This window comes from Bos javanicus, chromosome 15, assembly GCF_032452875.1.
Source record: "Bos javanicus breed banteng chromosome 15, ARS-OSU_banteng_1.0, whole genome shotgun sequence".
Taxonomy (NCBI): Eukaryota; Metazoa; Chordata; class Mammalia; order Artiodactyla; family Bovidae; genus Bos; species Bos javanicus.
The window spans coordinates 68,414,417-68,435,726 of NC_083882.1; positions in this window are offsets into that span (position 1 = coordinate 68,414,417).

The following is a 21,310-nucleotide window of genomic DNA, read 5'->3' on the forward strand; positions in this document are numbered from 1 at the left end:
GAAGATCTCCTGGAGAAGGAAATGACAACCCACTCCAGTACTCTTGCCTGGAAAATCCTATGGACAGAGGAGCCTGGTAGGCTACAGTCCTTGGGGTCACAAAGAGTCAGACAAGACTGAGTGACTTCACTTTCACTTTCAGGAAATCATAGGTTATAGTAGAAATTCACTTCTCTAAAAATTAAGAATATGCACATAGCACTTTGTTAAGCAAAATTATATTATACTTGAAATATTCATTGAATGCATTTTAACACTTTTCTAAAATGCTGACTAAATCAATGCATTACTGAAAGTGAAAGTTGCTAAGTTGTGTCTGCCTCTTTGCGACCCCATGGACTATCCATGGAATTCTCCAGGCCAGTATACTGGAGTGGGTAGCCAGTCCCTTCTCCAGGGGATCTTCCCAACCCAGGGATCGAAGCCAGGTCTCCCACATTGCAGGCAGATTCTTTACCAACTGAGCAATCAGGGAAGCAGTGCATTGCTAGTGGCTGATAAAAGTCAGAACATCTATAAATTTTGTACCCAGGTGATTCTTGGGAAGATCTTGTATGGTAACAACGGATATTATTCAGGCATAAAAAGAAATAAAATAGTGCCATTTTCCAAAACGCGGATAGACTAGAGACTATCATACAGAGTGAGTAAGTCAGAAAGAGAAAAAACAGGTGTTGTGTAATATTGCTTGTATGTGAAATCTAGAGAAATGATACAGATCAACTTGTTTGCAAAGCAGAAATAGAGACACAGACATAGAGAACAAATTTATGGATACCAAGGGGGAAAGAGAGAGTGGAATAAATTGGGAGATTGGAATTGACATATATACACTACTATGTGTAAAATAGGTAACTAATGAGAACCTACTGTATATGACAAGGAACTCTATTCAGTGCTCTGTGGTGATCTAATGGGAAGGAAGTCTAAAAAAAGAGAAGATAACATATAACTGATTCTTCACTTTGCTGTACATCAGAAACTAACACGACATTATAACTATACTCCAATAATGGAGAAAGGCATGGCAACCCACTCCAATATTCTGCTTGGAGAATCCTGTGGACAGAGGAGCCTGGTGGGCTACAGACCATAGGGTCTCACAGAGTTAGACATGACTGAAGTGATTTAGCATAGCACATACTCCAATAAAAATTAAAGAAAATTATGAACAAAAAATAAAAACATCAGAGTTTGAAAGCAATTTGTCAAATTGTGAAAAGAGCTAAAACCTCTGAGCTCTACCTCAAATTCCTTAGGAGAAACTAAAGTAAGAACTCTTTTGCTACTCCTAAACTACTCTATTTTTGAAAAGATAATGACTGATTCATGTGAATAATACACTTTCCATTCTCGTCTCAGACATGCATGATAGATCTATGTTTACCAAATTTGAAATACGTAAAAGGTAGGAATGAAATCTTTCCAAATGGCACTTAAGTGAATGTTTTCTCACTTTATTTTTGATAATTTAGTTAATTGGCATATAATAAACCAGATGCATGTGAAGTGTATAATTTAATAAGTTTTCATATAGATTTGACCTATAAAACCATCAAATTGTCAAATATATATTTATATATAACATAAAGTATACAAAATGCATTAACATATAATATAAAATATATGTATATATATATAACTTACCAACTATATGTATGAAAAATATATATTTGAAGTCATTTTCATATCAATATAATTAGCATATACATCATTTGAGAAAGTTTTCTCCTGTTCTTTTGTAATTATTCTCTCCCATCTTCTCTACCAGTCCTCTTGTAAACCTAGGCAAATGATTTCTGTAACTATAGATTGAGGCTTCCCTGGTGGCTCAGCTAGTAAAGAATCTGCCTGCAATGCATGAGACCTGGGTCTGATCCCTGGGTTGGGAAGATCCCCTGGAGAAGGGAAAGGCTACCCACTCCAATATTCTGCCCTGGAGATTATCTAATTAATCTAATCTAACTATTGACTATGCCAAAGCCTTTGACTGTGTGGATCACAATAAACTGTGGAAAATTCTGAAAGAGATGGGAATACCAGATCACCTGACCTGCCTCTTGAGAAATCTGTATGCAGATCAGGAAGCAACAGTTAGAACAGGACATGGAACAACAGACTGGTTCCAAATAGGAACAGGAGTATGTCAAGGCTGTATATTGTCACCCTGCTTATTTAACTTATATGCAGAATACATCATGAGAAATGCTGGGCTGGAAGAAGCACAAGCTGGAATCAAGATTGCCGGGAGAAATATCAATAACCTCAGATATGCAGATGACACTACCCTTATGGCAGAAAGTGAAGAGGAACTAAAAAGCCTCTTAATGAAGGTGAAAGAGGAGAGTGAAAAAGTTGGCTTAAAACTCAACATACCTATGGTGGATTCATTTTGATAATTGGCAAAACTAATACAATTATGTAAAGTTTAAAAATTAAAAAAAAAAAAAGAAAGCTGAGCACCAAATAATTGATGTTTTTGGAAAAAAAAAAAAAAACTCAACATTCAGAAAACAAAGATCATGGCATCTGGTCCCATCACTTCATGGGAAATAGATGGTGAAACAGTGGAAATAGTGTCAGACTTTATTTTTGGGGTCTCCAAAATCACTGCAGTTGGTGACTGCAACCATGAAATTAAAAGACGCTTACTCCTTGGAAGAAGTTATGACCAACCTAGATAGCATATTGAAAAGCAGAGACATTACGTTGCCATCAGAGGTCCATCTAGTCAAGGTTATGGTTTTTCCTGTGGTCATGTATGGATGTGAGAGTTGGACTGTGAAGAAAGCTGAGCACCGAAGAATTGATGCTTTTGAACTGTGGTGTTGGAGAAGACTCTTGAGAGTCCCTCGGACTGCAAGGAGATCCAATCAGTCCATTCTGGAGGAGATCAGCCCTGGGATTTCTTTGGAAGGAATGATGCTAAAGCTGAAACTCCAGTACTTTGGCCACCTCATGCGAAGAGTTGACTCATTGGAAAAGACTCTGATGCTGGGAGGGATTGGGGGCAGGAGGAGAAGGGCACAACAGAGGATGAGATGGCTGGATGGCATCACTGACTCAATGGACGTGAGTCTGAGTGAACTCCGGGAGTTGGTGATGGACAGGGAGGCCTGGGTGCTGCCGTTCATGGGGTCGCAAAGAGTCGGACACGACTGAGCGGCTGAAGTGAACTATAAATTAGATTGTATTTACTAGAATATTATACAAATGAAATCATAGAATGTATACTTTTATTCTTGCACTCATTATTATTTTCAGATTTATCCAAAATATTTTTGTGTGTATCAATACTTTGTTCCTTCTTACTGCTGAATAGTATTATAATGAATATATATACCAGAATTATTTTACTAACCTGTGATGGACATTTGGGTTATTTCTAGATCATAATGATTACAATAGTATTTATATTTATATAAGTACTTATAATACTTTTGAAAAGTACTTATAATATTTATACTTATATAAGTACTTATAATATTTATATTTATATAAGTACTTATATATAAGATTATAAGAGTATTTGTATACTAACTAGTCTTTGTATGATTATATTCATTTATTTCTCATGTGCAAATAACTAGGGATCATATGGTCTCCTTATGTTTCCTTTTTTAACATTTTATTTGAAAATAGTGGTTTTAGTTATTTAAACAAGTTTTAGAAACATTGTACAAAGAATTCCAGTAAACTCAAAACCAGTGTTCCCTAATGTTAACATGTTACACAATTTATGCTTAACTTTTTTTTTTTCCTTTCTGAATAAACTTCATTTTAAAAAATAATTTTAGATTTAGGACACAGAGATATTCCATAAACTTCCTGTCCTCACACATGCACAACCTCCCCAGCTATCAACATCAGTCTCCATTATGGTAGCTTTGTTGCAGTAGATGAACCTACATTATGGGTTGACACATCATTGTAACCCAATTCCATAGTTTGCATTGGGATTCACACTTGGTGTTGTACATTCTGCCTGTTTAGACAGATGTGTAACAACTTGAACTCACTGTTATGGTGTCATAGATAAGAGCTTCATTGTCCTAAAAATCCTCTGTGCTCCGCCTAGTCATCTCTCCCTCCTCTGCAACCCCTAATCTTTCTACTGTCTCCATAGTTTTGCCTTTTCTGGATTGTCATATATTTGGAATCATACAGTCTGAAGCTTTTTTAGATTGGCTTCTTTCACTTAGTAACATGCATTTAAGATTTCTCCATGTATTTTTGAGGCTTATTATTACCTTATCTTTTTAGCAGTGGGATTAACATTATATTGTCTCAAGTTTTATCCTTTAATTTATAAAATGACATCTTTGTTGCTTCCAAACTTTGGCAATTATGAGTGCATCTGTATAAACATCCGTATGTAGGTTCTCATGTGGTCATAAGTCTTCAGTTCCTGTGGGTAAATATCAGGGAGAGTGATTGCTAGATTGTATTGCGAGTGTATTTAGTTTCATATGAAATTGCAAACTGCTTCTAAAACATACCATTTTGCATTCCGAGCAGCAACATATGAGAGTTCCTGTCGCCCCATGTCCTGGCCAGCATTGGTGTTGCCAGTATTCTGGATTTGATGATTCTAATATTTGTGTAGTGGTATCTTATTTGATTTGCATTTCCCTGATGAAAGATGATAGGAGCATCTTTCATGTGCTTTTTTTCCCACCCATATATCATCTTTGATGAGGTGTTTGTTAAGGTATTTGGCCCATTTTTTAACTGGATAGTTTGTCTTCTTTTTGTCAAGGTGTAACAATGTTTTGTATACTATCAATAACAGTCCTGTATCAGATATGTCTTTTGAAAATGATTTCTCTCATTCAGTGATTTGTCTTATTCTCCTGACATTGTCTTTTGCAAAACAGAATTTTTCATTGTAATAAAGTATGGGTTATCAAATATTTATTTCATGAATTGTGTATTTGGTATTATGTCTAAAAAGTCATTACCATATTCCTAGTCATTTAGTCTACTTCCTATGTAATAGTCTAGGGAGTTTATTTATTTATTTTCATTTTACACTTAGGTCTATGATCCATTTCGAGTTATTTTTGTGAAGAATGTTAAGTCTGTGTCTCAAATAATTTTTAATTTAGCATGCAACATTTCTGTTTTTATATAGATTTTAACTTTGTTTTCTTGCATAACTACCATTAAGTGTATCTAGTGCTGAATATTTGAGGTGAGATGTAAAGTGATATTTCTGAATGCTAAGCTAGAATTTCTATCTTTTGGCATTAGTTTTTTTCACATTGCCTTTTAAGAAATTTCAACCTTTTGAAATTGTATTTTCAAGTTGCTTATAGAAAACCATAAACCTATTTCCTCTACTTATAGAACATTCAAAATAATGTCTTTCTTTCAAATACCATTACATGTTGGAGAAGGTTTTCCTAACTAACTCTGCAATATAAATTACGATTGGAGAAAAAAATCATAAAAAGTAATTTACTTATATTTTATTTTATAAAGTTAATAAAATCCATATTCTGTTGCCTAAACTCCAGTATTCTAGAGTTAGTGGATTCAGTAGTTTTTTTGTTTAATCCATTCACCTTAATAGAGGTTCAGAGAAAATAAATGAAGTTCATTTAGCACTTGAGTATAAGAGTGATGGTTTAAATATAAATGCCTTGACTATGTCCAGTGCATAGATGCCTCAATTAAATTATATTGAATGCAGTAAAATCTGTAAGTCAATTGGTTTGAAGAATGGTCAAAAATCCATTCTATTTATTTTAGAGCAGTACATGCTAATGATATACATAATAACAACCTTTTAGTTGTTCCTTATTATCTGCTCTCCCAATTTTCTTAAAAGTAGAATCTATAAATTTTAACTGGGCTTCTGGCCATTTGGAATAAAAACTGCATTTCCTAGCCCTTCTTATAGAGTGTGATCATGAGTACCTTCTAACTAATGAGATGCAAGCGGTTTTACTTGTGAATTCTAAAATGTGTCCTTTAAAGGAGACAGATATATCCTTTCTCCACTCTTTAGCTCCTCTGGCTGGAGTCTGGGCAAAGTAACAGAAAGCAGAGCATCTGGGACAACATGGTAAAGCTACAGGTTGAGAAGGAGAGGGCAATATGACAGCATAGATATTAAGCAAGTTTGTTGAACCATCATGGGCTTTTGTTCTACCTACTTCAAGTTTTCTAATTTGAAAAATCAGCTCTCAAAGATCACATTCTCCTGGGGAAATAGAAAGCTATTTGATTCTAGAAGCCTGTAACAGGGCACCAATAGTGAACTCACTGGCCTGGCAAAGTATTCCATCAATACTTTGTAGCAAAACTTCTCAAGTGTTGTGCCAGGAATATGGATCCCCTAAGTTTTTAGGGTGTCCATGTGGGTCCTGAGGCAGCTAAAGGTACCAAGCTTGTTCAGTTCAGTTCAGTGGCCCAGTCGTGTCTGACTCTTTGCGACCCCATGAATCACAGCATGCCAGGCCTCCCAGTCCATCACTAACTCCCAGAGTCTACTCAAACTCATGTCCATTGAGTCGGTGATGCCATCCAGCCATCTCATCCTCTGTCGTCCCCTTTTCTTCCTGCCTCCAATCCCTCCCAGCATTAGAGTCTTTTTCAATGAGTCAACTCTTCACATGAGGTGGCCAAAGTATTGGAGTTTCAGCTTTAGCATCAGTCCTTCCAATGAACACCCAGGACTGATCTCCTCTAGGATGGACTGGTTGGACCTCCTTGCAGTCCAAGGGACTGTCAAGAGTCTTCTCCAACACCACAGTTCAAAAGCATCAATTCTTCGGCGCTCAGCTTTCTTCACAGTTCAACTCTCATATCCAAAAACCACTGGAAAAACCATAGCCTTGACTAGACTGACCTTTGTTGGTTACCATTTATCCTAATATGCCTCAAAGATAATGTGTTGTTTTCTCTGTGCCCTGTATTCTAAAAATGTTCAGAGAAAATTGCCTTTTAGTCATACACTTTTAGAAACCATTTATTTCAACTTGTAGTATTATAAAGAGGAAATTATTTAGTCCCAGATAGCCTAAGAAATTGCCCAAAGTCACACACCTATTTTCAGAGAAGGCACTGGAGACCCACTCCAGTACTCTTGCCTGGAAAATCCCATGGACGGAGGAGCCTGGTAGGCTGCAATCTATGGGGTTGTTAAAAGTCGGACACAACTGAGTGACTTCACTTTCAATTTTCACTTTCATGCATTGGAGAAGGAAATGGCAACCCACTCCAGTATTCTTGCCTGGAGAATCCCAGGGACAGGGGAGCCTAGTGGGCTGCCATCTATGGGGTCACACAGAGTTGGACATGACTGATGTGACTTAGCAGCAGCAGCAGACACACCTATTTTAGTCTAGAAAGAAAATCAGTCAGTATTCAAGATATCCTTAAGTTTCTTGCAATATAGTATGCTCCTCCATAAAATGGCTTGCATTTTGGCCACAAAGGTGTGAAATCACTTAGCACTTTCCAGGATGAATGTTAGTTTTTGAATTTATTATACAAGAAGCATATCCAGGAAAGTGACCTAATAAAAATAATTTGAATCATGGGCCATTCAGATCATGACAAGTGATGAAAGCCATGTGAAAGATGAATGAGGTCAAAATTAGTCTGACAAATAACCAAAATGAATTTTTATCACCAGCAATAAACTATGGTACATCCATAAAATGGAATAATATGCAGCTATTAAAATGAGTAATGTGGATCTCTCTATATATATTTACATAATCACCAAAAGTGGATCTTAAGAAAGATGGTTAAACTTTACTCTGTCAATATGGCCAGAGTTTCCAACTGATTTTAGCCTAGAGGTGAAAAGTGTTTTGGGATAGTGATCCAAGATTTGATTTGCTATCACAGGCTTATCTTCAAATACAGTTTATGTCTTGTGTTCTTACCATTTCTGGGTGGATAATTATTTTGCAATCAGGACATGATCCAATCTAGTACCAAGTTTTTCCTCCAGAACCAGATGCTTTTCAGGTCAAAGTGCAGTAGCCCAGAATTGCTGAATGAAGACCTTGGGATTTGTTTTGATGACATTCTTTTCTATGAGCATAGATGAAAGCACATTCCAACAATTATGTCCACTCTACTCTTTCTGTCATTTCCAAGCATGGCTTGTGACTTCTCAGAATTAAAGATTGAAAATATTTTATCATTTTTATTGTAGCAAGAGACCATCAATAAATCCTGGAACAAAAAGTTCAAGTGGATCTGTGTGAGCCATCTTAATATACATGGGAAATGTATTTATGATGCAAATAAAATATAGTTTTGAAAGAAAATATAAAGATCATTAAGTGAAAAAGATCAAGTTGTAGGGAAAAATATGTGTCATAAAAGTCCATAATCACCTATCTGCAGTTCTAAAAAACATAGAGCTCTAATTTTTTTTATGACATATTTGTGATAAAAACTAATTGGTCTTGAAATTATTTGGCAGCATATCTTGACCTAAACTGTCAATAGGTGATTTGTGTTGCAAATTTATTCTAATTATTACAAATATGCATTATGATTTGCTGAAAAATATTACTGTAATGGATAATAGGGTGGTACTCCAATCCACATTAATATTTTATCAAGTATGTATTTTATTACATTTCTAAAATCTATTTTTAAAAAGCTTCTGCAAATATATCTGGTTTTAAAAGTTTCAGGGAAAATATTTAGTAATCAGGTAGAGGTGAATATTTTCCATGATTTAAGGATTACTGAAAATGTTTATTTTCAGTAGAAGATATTTCTGAGATGTCTGCTATAACGAGCCTGTATTAACTATGTAATCAGGAAAAAATAATAGAAGTTTGAAGGTCATAGAGAATAAAAGTTTCTAAACATATATTTAATTTTAGAAAACACCTAGCTTTGAACAATAATGTTAACTTTTTTCTAAAACACTCTATTTTTCAAAGAATTCAGTCATACCCAAAATATATTACTACAGCATTGGGCTTAAAATCCCCAGCTCTAGTTTTGAATAGGCCTAATTTGGATTTTCTGCTATGCCACTTAATAAATCTATGAAATAAACAGGTTATACTCATTGATCATTTTATTTTCACCTAGATAAAAGGGGCAAGCTATCTATCATCTATGTCACAGGACAATTGTGGTAGTTCTCTGGTAGTTCAGTGGTTTGGGCTTCCCTGAGAGCTCAGTTGGAAAAGAATCTTTCTGCAATGCAAGAGAACTTGGTTCATTTCCTGGGTTGGGAAGATCCCCGCAGAAGGGATAGGCTACCCATTTCAGTATTCTTGGGCTTCCCTTGTGGCTCAGCTGGTAAAATATCCACCTGCAATGCATGAGACCTGGGTTCAATCCCTGGGTTGTGAAGCTCTGCTGGAGAAGGGAAAGGCTACCCACTCTAGTATTCTGGCCTGGACAATTCCATGGACAGTATAGTCCATGGGATGAGATCGCAAAGAGCAATCACTTAAACTTTTCAGTGTTTTAACATCTGCCTTGCAATGCAGAGGACATGGGTTAGTGACCAGGGACCTGAGATCCCACATGCTGCGAGGAAACTAAACTTGCATGTCAGCAACTAGAAAGCCCATGAAGTAACTAAATAAATAAATATTAAAAAAAAAAAAGGAAGAAGGAACCATCTGATGACTGTAACTCAGCCCAACATGTGCTATTTACCAAAACCCTTGGTAAAAGATGTTAATTATAATCATGGTTACCACATTTTTCTGAAGGTGTCCTTTCAGAACCAAAGCTATTTTTGTCTTCCATTACCTCTGAAACCTGAACCATATCTTCTGGTCACATTATCTTGGATCTCATCTTCTCCCTGCAAGTATGTGTCTGGGGTTTGAGACATGAGCAGGGGGGACAAATAAGAGTGGAAATAAAATCAGACTTGATTTTTGTCTCTGATTTTTCTCAAACAGATCAATTTATCATTTTTGGTTTCCAAAACTGATGGAAAATGCTCACTTTCCCCCCATCCTGCCATTCTATTGATTTTATCTTCACCCCATCTTTCTCCTTTTTTTTTTTTTCCTTCTAATCAAAGCTGATAGTGAAAGTAACCTTGGACTAATATAATCAATGATAAGCAATCAATTTAGATTTTAATCACAACTTTATCCTCTTGAAATGATTCCTGTTAAGCCTAGGGCAGTATTTTAGCTTGCAAGTCTATCAATCAATTCCTTTTAACCAAGATCTATCTAAAATTAAGCATATCATTTGTTTTGAAGTTCTTATTCTTGCCTCAGTATTTCTGCAAGGACTCAGTTGGAGTTCTCATCTTGTAAAGGTCTACTCTTCAGGTATGTGTTCTGATTCTGGGATAAGAATGAAAACCATTCCTGAGTATGCTACAAAGCCTAAACCACATTCATCTTTTCATTAATCCTCAGGAAATTCTTCCTACTGTAGAACAGAAATCTACAACATTATGAAGAGTTTTTATAAAGCTAAAAATAAAAATGATTGAAGATACTTTTTGAAAGGAACAATGGGCAGAAATATGGTTTGTGCCTGCAATTTTGCTGTTTTGAACTTCAACTACTGTATTTAACTGCCCTTAAAAGACAGTACCTAATTTATCAACAAAGGACAAAGGAATACTTAGATGTTTTTTGTTCTAACCACCTTTCCATGTATCCAAGGTGTTGGCCAAGATGTGCTTACTTCATATGAAAGACACATTCTTATCTATTTTAAAGATGTTATGGAAGGTTTAAAGAAAAGCATTCTGAATTGCCAGCCTCAGAAATCATTGAAGAACTTTGCCATTTTGCTCACAGCATCACTTAGTAGTTAGAATTTCATCTGATTTCTAGTTAGATTTCATCTGAATTTCACTCTGATGAAATGTAAATTTCCAATCCCATACCACAGTGTATTCTAAAAGAATTTCAAATCCTTAATGATAAACAGTATTACAGATAGTATAAATAACTTGGGAACAAAACTTTGATTTGTGTTTAATTTTTCCACAGACTAGCTTTTGTCCATAAATAAATCACCTTTCATTTTATGTTTTATAATTTATTATTATTTTTCCTTCCAAGTTGCAGTTAGCTATATCTTACGGTTTCACAAAACTTACAGAATCATCAAATGAGACTCTGTATATGAAAATGCTTTAAATCTTTATTTGCTATGTGAATATAATAAGCAGGTCTATTCTGAACCAGTTTGTGAAAGGTATGGTTCATATATGAGAAATATATATATGAGAACATAACAATATTTACATATAATTTTAGGGGCTTGATTAGATTTTTATTTTATAATTGTATTGCAAAAGATGACCAATTATGCTAAACTGAAAAATGTACCAACAAAGAAAGAGATCTATGAGGGAGGTATTATTCTCTTTACTGCAGCTTCCCAGGTGGCTCACTAGGTAGGGAATCTGCCTACAATGCAGGAGATGCAGGCTGACATGAGTTCAGTCCCGAGGTCGGGCAGATCCTCTGGAGGAGGGCATGGCAACCCACCCCAGTATTCTTGCATGGAGAATCCCATGGACAGAGGAGCCTGGAGGGCTAGACTCCATAGGGTCGCAAAAAGTTGGACTTGACTGAAGCGACTAAACACACAATCTCTTTACTGCAAGTTAATTCTAGGAACCCAGGGGAGAATAAAAATGTCTTTTTTTTTTTTTTTCAGTTGTTTCTTGGATTCCATTTTTTGTTTTCTGCCATTTATAGAGGCAGATAAAGAATTTATAATTGCAGGCTTTCTTAAGTATCTGTTTCAAGAAAAGAGAAATCATGGGCCCATCAGTTCAGTTCATCAGCTCAATAGTGTCTGACTCTTTGAGACCCCATGGACTGCAGCACACCAGGCTTCCCTATCAATCACCAACTCCCGCAGCTCACTCAAACTCATGTCCATCGCATCAGTGATGCCATCCAACCATCTCATCCTCTGTCGTCCCCTTCTCCTCCTGCCTTCAATCTTTCCCAGCATCAGGGTCTTTTCAAATAAGTCAGTTCTTCGCCTCAGGTGGCCAAAGTATTGCAGCTTCAGCTTCAGCATCAGTCCTTCCAATGAATATTCAGGACTGATTTCCTTTAGGATGGACTGGTTGGAGCTCCTTGCAGTCCAAGGGACTCTCAAGAGTCTTCTCCAACACCACAGCTCAAAAGCATCAATTTTTTGGTGCTCAGCTTTCTTTATGATCCAACTCTCAGGGAACCGTAGTAAAACTTATTTAACGTGTAGGCCATCTTAGTTACTTCTGTTGGCACAGAGTGAAATCTGGCTGTGTGTAATGTCTAGATCCTCTAAATCACCTAGAATGCGGAGAGCACGTTACCTGCCAGCCGTATTAACATCAGTATCTTCATTTTATGTTGTGTGTGCATGAAATAGGGGGGTTGTCTTTAACCTATTCCCACACCTATATGGGTTTATAATTGTGGTTGATAAAAAGTATTTCTTTTTAAAATCCCTGTCAAGTTCCATCCCAGAATATACAAAATGATTTGCCTCCTCCTGCTGTCATTTTATTTCTAATAAGAATTCACCACTAAGGAAAATATCACTGAGGTGATCTCTCAATCTTAAGAGTTATTTGGAAAAAAAATTAAATAATCAAAATGATTTGAAAATCATTTGATGAAACAATAAGAATAGGAATATTCTGTCTGATAGAATTTTGAGTTGGAATTCAATATAAGGATTTGTCTCAAGCGAGTGATTATAAAATAATTTTTCAGCTTTCAATGTCCCATGCATGAAAAGGGACTCGCCTTAATCTTCTCTCGTGGAACCATATAAATAACAGAACACACATGTATGAAACTTTTTGAATTGGAATTAAGATTAATCTTTTCAATTTTATTAATTCTTTCTAAAATTTTAGCTATAAGAAATGAGATATGAAGAATCATCTGAGAAATAGGGGATAAACTTTCAATTTGATACTTTTTTGTATCAACTCAGTCATAAAAATATATGTGGATGATGGAAGTAAGATTAAGATGACTTCCTTTAAAAAAAGTGGGCCTCTCAAAGGAGGCGACACTTTCACAGGACCACTTTTTATATTATATATACTGGCAAAATGTGGGCAAATATTACAGTCACTGAAAGCTAGTGGGTATCTATACAGTGCTTCAGCTGTTCTGTAGTTCACTTGGGAAAGCTGGCATCTTAATTATTTGTGGTTTTCCTGAGAGTGGTATACACACTGGTAGGTACACTGGGGTGCCTGCCAGGCATTTTGAGCTCTAATTAAAAAAAAAAAAAAGAGGGAAATAGGGATCTTCATCTTGCCTAAGATAGTGCTATTGCTCCAAAAAATCTACATTTGGGAACAGTGACAGGTAAAACTAGAGAAAAACTAGACTGCAAAAACTGATAATATTTGGCAAAACTAATACAATTATGTAAAGTTTAAAAAATAAAATAAAATTAGAGAAAAAAAAAAACAATACAGAGAATGAAATTTCTAATACATAGAAATAGTCAAACTGAACTTATACATATGACTCTTTGTTGAAGCCATTTAAACACTGAATGAAGGTACAGACATAGAGGTGGTAATAATAGCATCTTTGAACATTTTGTAAATGCCAGCCTTTTTAAAAGTTCTTTACAGATTGCATAGTGTCTTTATTTATACAACAATCTCATGAAGAATGTGATATAAGGAAAATATATTGGCACTTGACTATGGACCAGACATTGAGACAATTGTTTTATATGCTATATTATCCATAATTTCATAATAGCATTCGTGACAGCTGGATTATTATTCTCATTTTTAAAATGAGGAAACTGAGGGACAGAGAAATTTACTAGCTGGCTCACAGGCATTTGTCAAATAAGACCGAAGCCAGGATTGTGCCGTGGAATATAATCCCCAAGCTCGAGCTCTTCCTTACTTGGTATGTATGTTAGTTGCTCAGTCTTGTCTAATTCTTTGTGACCCCATGGACTGTAGCCAGCCAGGCTCCTCTGTCCATTGGGATTACCCAGGTAAGAACACTGGATTGGGTTGCCATTTCCTACTCCAGGGGATGTTCCCGACCCAGGGATCGAAATGGGGTCTCCTGCATTGTATGCTGCTCCTTTACCTTCTGAGCCATTAGGAAAGTCTCCATCACCTGCTATACCAACGGTCTAAATGCTTTTTCATTTCTTTATTGCCTTATTTTGTGTTCATTTGAACAGACTTACTTTGTGATTTACCAGGTGACACATAACTTCTGAGAATATACAGTCTTCTAGAGAAGTCTAAGGCACATGTAATAAAGCACACATAGAGAATTCCACCCTTACAGAAACATTCTAAACTTTGTTTAACCTAAAGTTAAATAAATTGTATCTAGCATGTTTAATCATGTTTTCAATCTTTATTTTTCCAAGGATGCCATTTTGTCTACAGTACCTATTAATATGATATAAAAATGGACTATAGAGGAGGACATATTCAATAGAAAAGATCAGATCAGATCAGTCGCTCAGTCGTGTCCGACTCTTTGCAACCCTATGAATCGCAGCACTCCAGGCCTCCCTGTCCATCACCAACTCCCGGAGTTCACCCAGACTCACGTCCATCGAGTCAGTGATGCCATCCAGCCATCTCATCCTCTGTCGTCCCCTTCTCTTCCTGCCCCCAATCTCTCCCAGCATCAGAGTCTTTTCCAATGAGTCAACTCTTTGCATGATGTGGCCAAAGTACTGGAATTTCAGCTTTAGCATCATTCCTTCCAAAGAAATCCCAGGGCTGATCTCCTTCAGAATGGACTGGTTGGATCTCCTTGCAGTCCAAGGGACTCTCAGAAGTCTTCTCCAACACCACAGTTCAAAAGCATCAATTCTTCGGTGCTCAGCCTTCTTCACAGTCCAACTCTCACATCCATACATCACCACAGGAAAAACCATAGCCTTGACTAGACGAACCTTTGTTGGCAAAGTAATGTCTCTACTTTTCAATATGCTATCTAGGTTGGTCATAACTTTCCTTCCAAGGAGTAAGTGTCTTTTAATTTCATGGCTGCAGTCACCATCTGCAGTGATTTTGGAGCCCAGAAAAATGAAGTCTGACACTGTTTCCACTGTTTCCCCGTTTATTTCCCATGAAGTGATGGGACCGGATGCCATGATCTTCGTTTTCTGAATGTTGAACTTTAAGCCAACTTTTTCACTCTCCACTTTCACTTTCATCAAGAGGCTTTTGAGTTCCTCTTCACTTTCTGCCATAAGGGTGGTGTCATCTGCATATGTGAGGTTATTGATATTTCTCCCATCAATCTTGATTCCAGCTTGTGTTTCTTCCAGTCCAGCATTTCTCATGATGTATTCTGCATATAAGTTAAATAAACAGGGTGACAATATACAGCCTTGATGAACTCCTTTTCCTATTTGGAACCAGTCTGTTGTTCCATGTCCAGTTCTAACTGTTGCTTCCTGACCTGCATACAAATTTCTCAAGAGCAGATCAGGAGGTCTGGTATTCCCATCTCTTCTTAGTAAAACCTTTAGACCAGGCAAGGGGCACTTTTCATGGAGCCCTTTGTTTTCTTTGAAGGGCCTCCCTCCAAGTAGTTAGGTCCCCTCTGGAGACGGGGATTAACTGCAGCTGTCAGTGTAGTCTCTGTGGATACCAGTCTCTGTTTCTCCCCTTCAGGGTGTGCTTTGACACTTTCCATTCCTTGTTATAGGTCAGATTGGTCAGATTTCCTGAAGAACGCCAGGTCTTGTGCTTGTGAACATTGCCTCAGTGCTTCAAGGTTGGGCTTGGATCAAAATGGGTAGCCTGGTAAGTTAGCATACCACTGATTTCATGAAATTGAGTGAGGTTGGGACTCTGGAAGGGTGCTAACATGCTGACTGAGGGGGACACACACTCCCAGTAGACAGAGGATCAATGCAGGCCTCTGGTCTGTAACAACACTGTTAATTTGAGATACATGTATGGGCTGGTATGTCAGTTCTCACCCATTCGTCCTCTGACCATTCTCCTCTGGTTTAGCCAAAGGCAGTGGCAAGGGGCCTCCATGCTATGTGTTCCTTGCATGGGTACCCAGAGCAGTCACTCCAACCCCTGGACAGGCTACAGGTCACAAACCACAAAGTTCTATGAGGCTGCCACACCTATCTCCTGGGAGGGATTTTAAGAGAAATCCTTGCACTAAGGGTCTTTTTAGATCTGTTTTTCTCATGCCTGATTAATGTGGTGATGTTGTCCTATCTTAGAATAGTCTTAGGCCCTGCCGGGAATACTCAGTTCAGTCACTCAGTCATGTCTGACTCCTTGGGGCCCCAAGGACTGCAGCACGCCAGGACTCCCTGCCCATCACCAACTCCCAGAGTTTACCCAATCTCGTGTCCATTGAGTCGGTGATGCCATCCAGCCATCTCATCCTCTGTTGTCCCCTTCTTTTCCTGCCCCCAGTCCCTCCCAGCATCAGAGACTTTTCCAATGAGTCAACTCTTCGCATGAGGTGACCAAAGTACTGGAGTTTCAGCTTTAGCATCATTCCCTCCAAAGAACACCCAGGGCTGATCTCCTTTAGAACAAACCTGTTGGATCTCCTTGCAGTCCAGGGGACTCTCAAGAGTCTTCTCCAACACCACAGTTCAAAAGCATCAATTCTTCAGTGCTGAGCTTTCTTCACAGTCCAGCTCTCACAACCATACATGACCAATGGAAAAACCATAGCCTTGACTAGACGGACTTTTGTTGGCAAAGTAATGTCTCTGCTTTTGAATATGCTATCTAGGTTGGTCATAACTTTTCTACCAAGGAGTAAGCATCTTTTAATCTTATGGCTTCAGCAACCATCTGCAGTGATTTGGAGCCCCCAAAAATAATGTCTGTTGCTGTTTCCTCATCTATTTCCCATGAAGTGATGGGACCAGATGCCATGATCTTAGTTTCCTGAATGTTGAGCTTTAAGCCAACTTTTTCACTCTCCACTTTCACTTTCATCAAGAGGCTCTTTAGTTCTTCATTTTCTGCCATAAGGGCGGTGTCATCTGCATATCTGAGGTTATTGATATTTCTCCCAGCAATCTTGATTCCAGCTTGTGCTTCATCCAGCCCAGCGTTTCTCATGATGTACTCTGCATATAAGTTAAATAAGCAGGATGACAATATACAGCCTTGATGTACTCCTTTCCCAGTTTGGAATGAGTCTGTTGTTCCATGTCCAGTTCTAACTGTTGCTTCCTGACCTGCATACCGATTTCTCATGAGGCAGGTCACATAGTTTGGTATTCCCATCTCTTTCAGAATTTTCCACAGTTTGTTATGATCCACACAGTCAAATCTGGAAATGCTAGAGACAGAATATTTGCAGATGAAACTGCTCTTCATGCTGGGACCACAGGAATATTTCCCATGCTTTCTTCTCATGGCTACATGTAGAAGGCAGCTGTGCCATCAACATTAAAAGAAACCATGTTGTAGGAATGCAGTGATTGTATCTTAAATAGTTCAAGAGGGAACATGATTTTCAACTTATATTATAAAATTTGAAAGAGCAAATTTAACATGACTAGAAAATGAATGCTCATTCCCATTTTCTAGCATACTTTGGAAAAGATATGCATTTGTGTTCAGCATCAATAAAGCATGATAACAAATTTTGAGAGAGGTATCAGAAGTTAGCATTCATGGACATATGATGACATAGCATGCTGCTGCTGCTGCTGCTGCTAAGTTGCTTCAGTCGTGTCCAACTCTGTGCGACCCCATAGACGGCAGCCCACCAGGCTCCCCCGTCCCTGGGATTCTCCAGGCAAGAACACTGGAGTGGGTTGCCATTTCCTTCTCCAGTGCATGAAAGTGAAAAGTGAAAGTGAAGTTGCTCAGTGGTGTCCGACCCTTAGTGACCCCATGGACTGCAGCCCACCAGGCTCCTCCGTCCATGGGATTTTCCAGGCAAGAGTACTGGAGTGGGGTGCCATTGCCTTCTCCAGACATAGCATGAGTACTGATTTAATCACCATTAAATAAATGTGAATTAGGCAACTGCAGAGGCAGAAGATCTAAGTTGTTTCAATATAAATAGGTGCCAAAGAGCCATAGCTTTGTGAGAAATAACAGCATTTCTGCCTTTTTATGGTGACAGATTTAAAATTATCCAGGAATAATGCACATGATATTAAAGGAACACAGAGATGGATCCTGGCCTGAAACAAAAAGATGGTGCTTAGAATCTGCAAAGAATCTTCTCATACACTTATTAATACAATCAACAAATATGTTAGCATCTCTTCATTACCAATTTTTCCAAGTATCCATCAACAAATTACTAAACCTCACAAGGCCCAATGCATTTTGGAATAACTTTAAAAAGCAATTTGTATATAGAGTAATAGGACCCTGAAGAAACATTTAGTCCAGCGCTCTGTGTACTGTAAAGGTGACCCTGGTAAAAATTGTAATGCTTTGACTATTTAAGGAAAATCCTTCATGTCTATTATCTTCACATGGCTTATCTTCAAGAAATATTAAGACATGTTGCATCTAGTGATGTCTTGTTCATTAAGACATTATTTCTAACTTCAAATGGCAGAATAGAATGTGTCTATGCTTTCATCTGTTTCTCCCACTGAGTAATTTTCTTTGCACTTCGGTAACACTTGGGAACTTTATCTCTTATAGTTAAGCCATATGTACTGCTTGTCTGCTCCATGATAAGGACAATGTGAGGTGTATGTACATTTGTTATCATTTTTGCTTAAAGTCAAAAGTCAAATTTGCAGAAACTTACATGGAGAGCTTATGCTAAACAGAGAGCTTATGCCTATTTAAGTTATTCAGATTTCATCTGTTCTGTCACTAAACTCAGTCTGAAGCTGCGGGTCTATGACTCCTGTGATGGAAACTCTTAACCCACTCTCCCTAGCCTGCTGGTCACTGCATCTGTAATCAGCAGCATTTGTGCACATTTTTCATTATTGTCCTCATGAAATTGTATTAAACATATTTATTTTCCTGCCTGCCTCTGTTTATTCTATACAGTTTCCTAAGAAATGGAACTCTCCAGGTTCATCTTTATAGAGTGAATACCTAACACAGTCCTTGGCTCATAAATTCGCTAGTAAATGTATTTTAATCTTAAAAATGTGGCTTCAACTTCGAGATTGTGTTGTAAAAAATCATTCTCTTGAGGTAACATGGGAGGCAAGTAGGATCCTTAAGCAAAATCAGACCTGATAGCACGAAGGTTAAGGGAGATTTTAGACTTCTGTGTTACTGGATAAAAATTGGGAAAAAATGTACCAGGAAAGAAGCTGTTTGCTAATTAATACTTAGATATTAGTTGACGGGCACCCCACTCCAGTACTCTTGCCTGGAAAATTCCATGGACAGAGGAGCCTGGTAGGCTGCAGCCCATGGGGTCGCTAAGACTGGGACACGACTGAGCGACTTCACTTTCACTTTTCACTTTCACGCATTGGAGAAGGAAATGGCAACCCACTCCAGTGTTCTTGCCTGGAGAATCCCAGGGACGGGGGAGCCTGGTGGGCTGCCATCTATGGTGTCGCACAGAGTTGGACACGACTGAAGCGACTTAGCAGTAGCAACCTTACTCTTGAGTCTCCCAAATAAAATTTGTCTTCTGGAGCAGTAATTGGAGAATTAGTCCACAGGATCTGACTTCTTCCAAGATGTCTAATCTAGTACCAGGAAGTTGCTTTGACACTGAGAATATTTGGTTTATTGGAAACAATCAGATCATTTCTGCTTTACTTTCCTCTGTGGTGCTTAGGTGATACTAGAAAATGAAACATACTCGGGGTGCTAATAAACGTAATACCTAATGTTTTTTAAGCCTGATTATTATGTGCCAGGATCTTCCCAATTTTTCTCCAGACATAGAAATCTGAAATCTCCCTTAACTTTCCTTATTCGTTCTATCAGGTCTGATTCTACTTCAGGTCTCCCTGGATCCCCATGACAACCTTATGCATGTATGTGCACATGCTCAGTCATGTCTGACTCTTTGTGAACCCCATGGACTGTAGTCAACCTGACTCCTCTGTCTATGGAATTTTCCAGGTATGATTACCCCAGGAGGTCTTCCATATCCAGGGGTCGAACCCGTGTCTCTTGCATTTCCTGCATTGGCTGGCAGATTCTGTACCACTGTGCACCCGGGAAGCCCTTGATAACCTAATGAAGTAGGAGCTTATAGAATCTTCATTTTATCAAGAAGGAGGCTGAGACACAGTGCTGTAAGTCACATAGCCGAATGATCATAGATTGAATGACTACCTGTGGTGCTCAGGGTTCTGCAGTTAGAATCTGAAATTCTGGGGTTTAGTCTCATTTTTACCCTACTTTTTTTGTTAGTTTTGTTTCTTCCAGTTTTATTGAGATATAATTGACATAAAGCACTGTGTAAGTTTAGGATGTACATCATAATGATTTGACTTACACGTATCATTTAATGATTATCACAGTAAATTTTAGTGAACATCATTCATCTCCTATAGGAATGAAATTTAAAAAATTCCTTGTCATGGACACTCTAGATTTACTCTCCTAACAGCTTTCATATATAGCATACAGCTGTGTTAATTATATTTGTTATGTTATACATTATATCCTTAGTACTTACTTATCTTAAAGACGAAGTTCATACTTTTTGATTGCTTTCATACACCCTAACTCTTTATGTGCACTTTAAGAAGTTGTTTAAAATTCCTGAACTTTGTATTTCTCATTGGCAAAATTAAAGGTGTATTATCTACCTGATTCTTCCATGAGAATCAAATGAAATCTGACATGAAGTGACTATGTAAACTTTAAAGCACTGTATAGATTCAGTGTTGCCATTAATACCATACCAGAATTCCTTCAGCCACCCACAGCTTTCTGATGGAGGCTCAGGCCCACTACATACCTATTTTTTAAAATAATTTTCTAATGAAAAATGAGTATACTACCCAAAGCAATCTATAGATTCAATGCAATCCCTATCAGGCTACCAACAGTATTCTTCACAGAGCTAGAACAAATAATTTCACAACTTGTATGGAAATACAAAAAACCTCGAATAGCCAAAGCGATCCTGAGAAAGAAGAATGGAACTGGAGGAATCAACCTACCTGACTTCAGGCTCTATTACAAAGCCACAGTTATCAAGACAGTATGGTACTGGCACAAAGACAGAAATATAGATCAATGGAACAAAATAGAAAGCCCAGAGATAAACCCACGCACCTATGAACACCTTATCTTTGACAAAGGAGGCAAGAATATACAGTGGAGAAAAGACAATCTCTTTAACAAGTGGTGCTGGGAAAACTGGTCAACCACTTGTAAAAGAATGAAACTAGAACACTTTCTAACACCATACACAAAAAT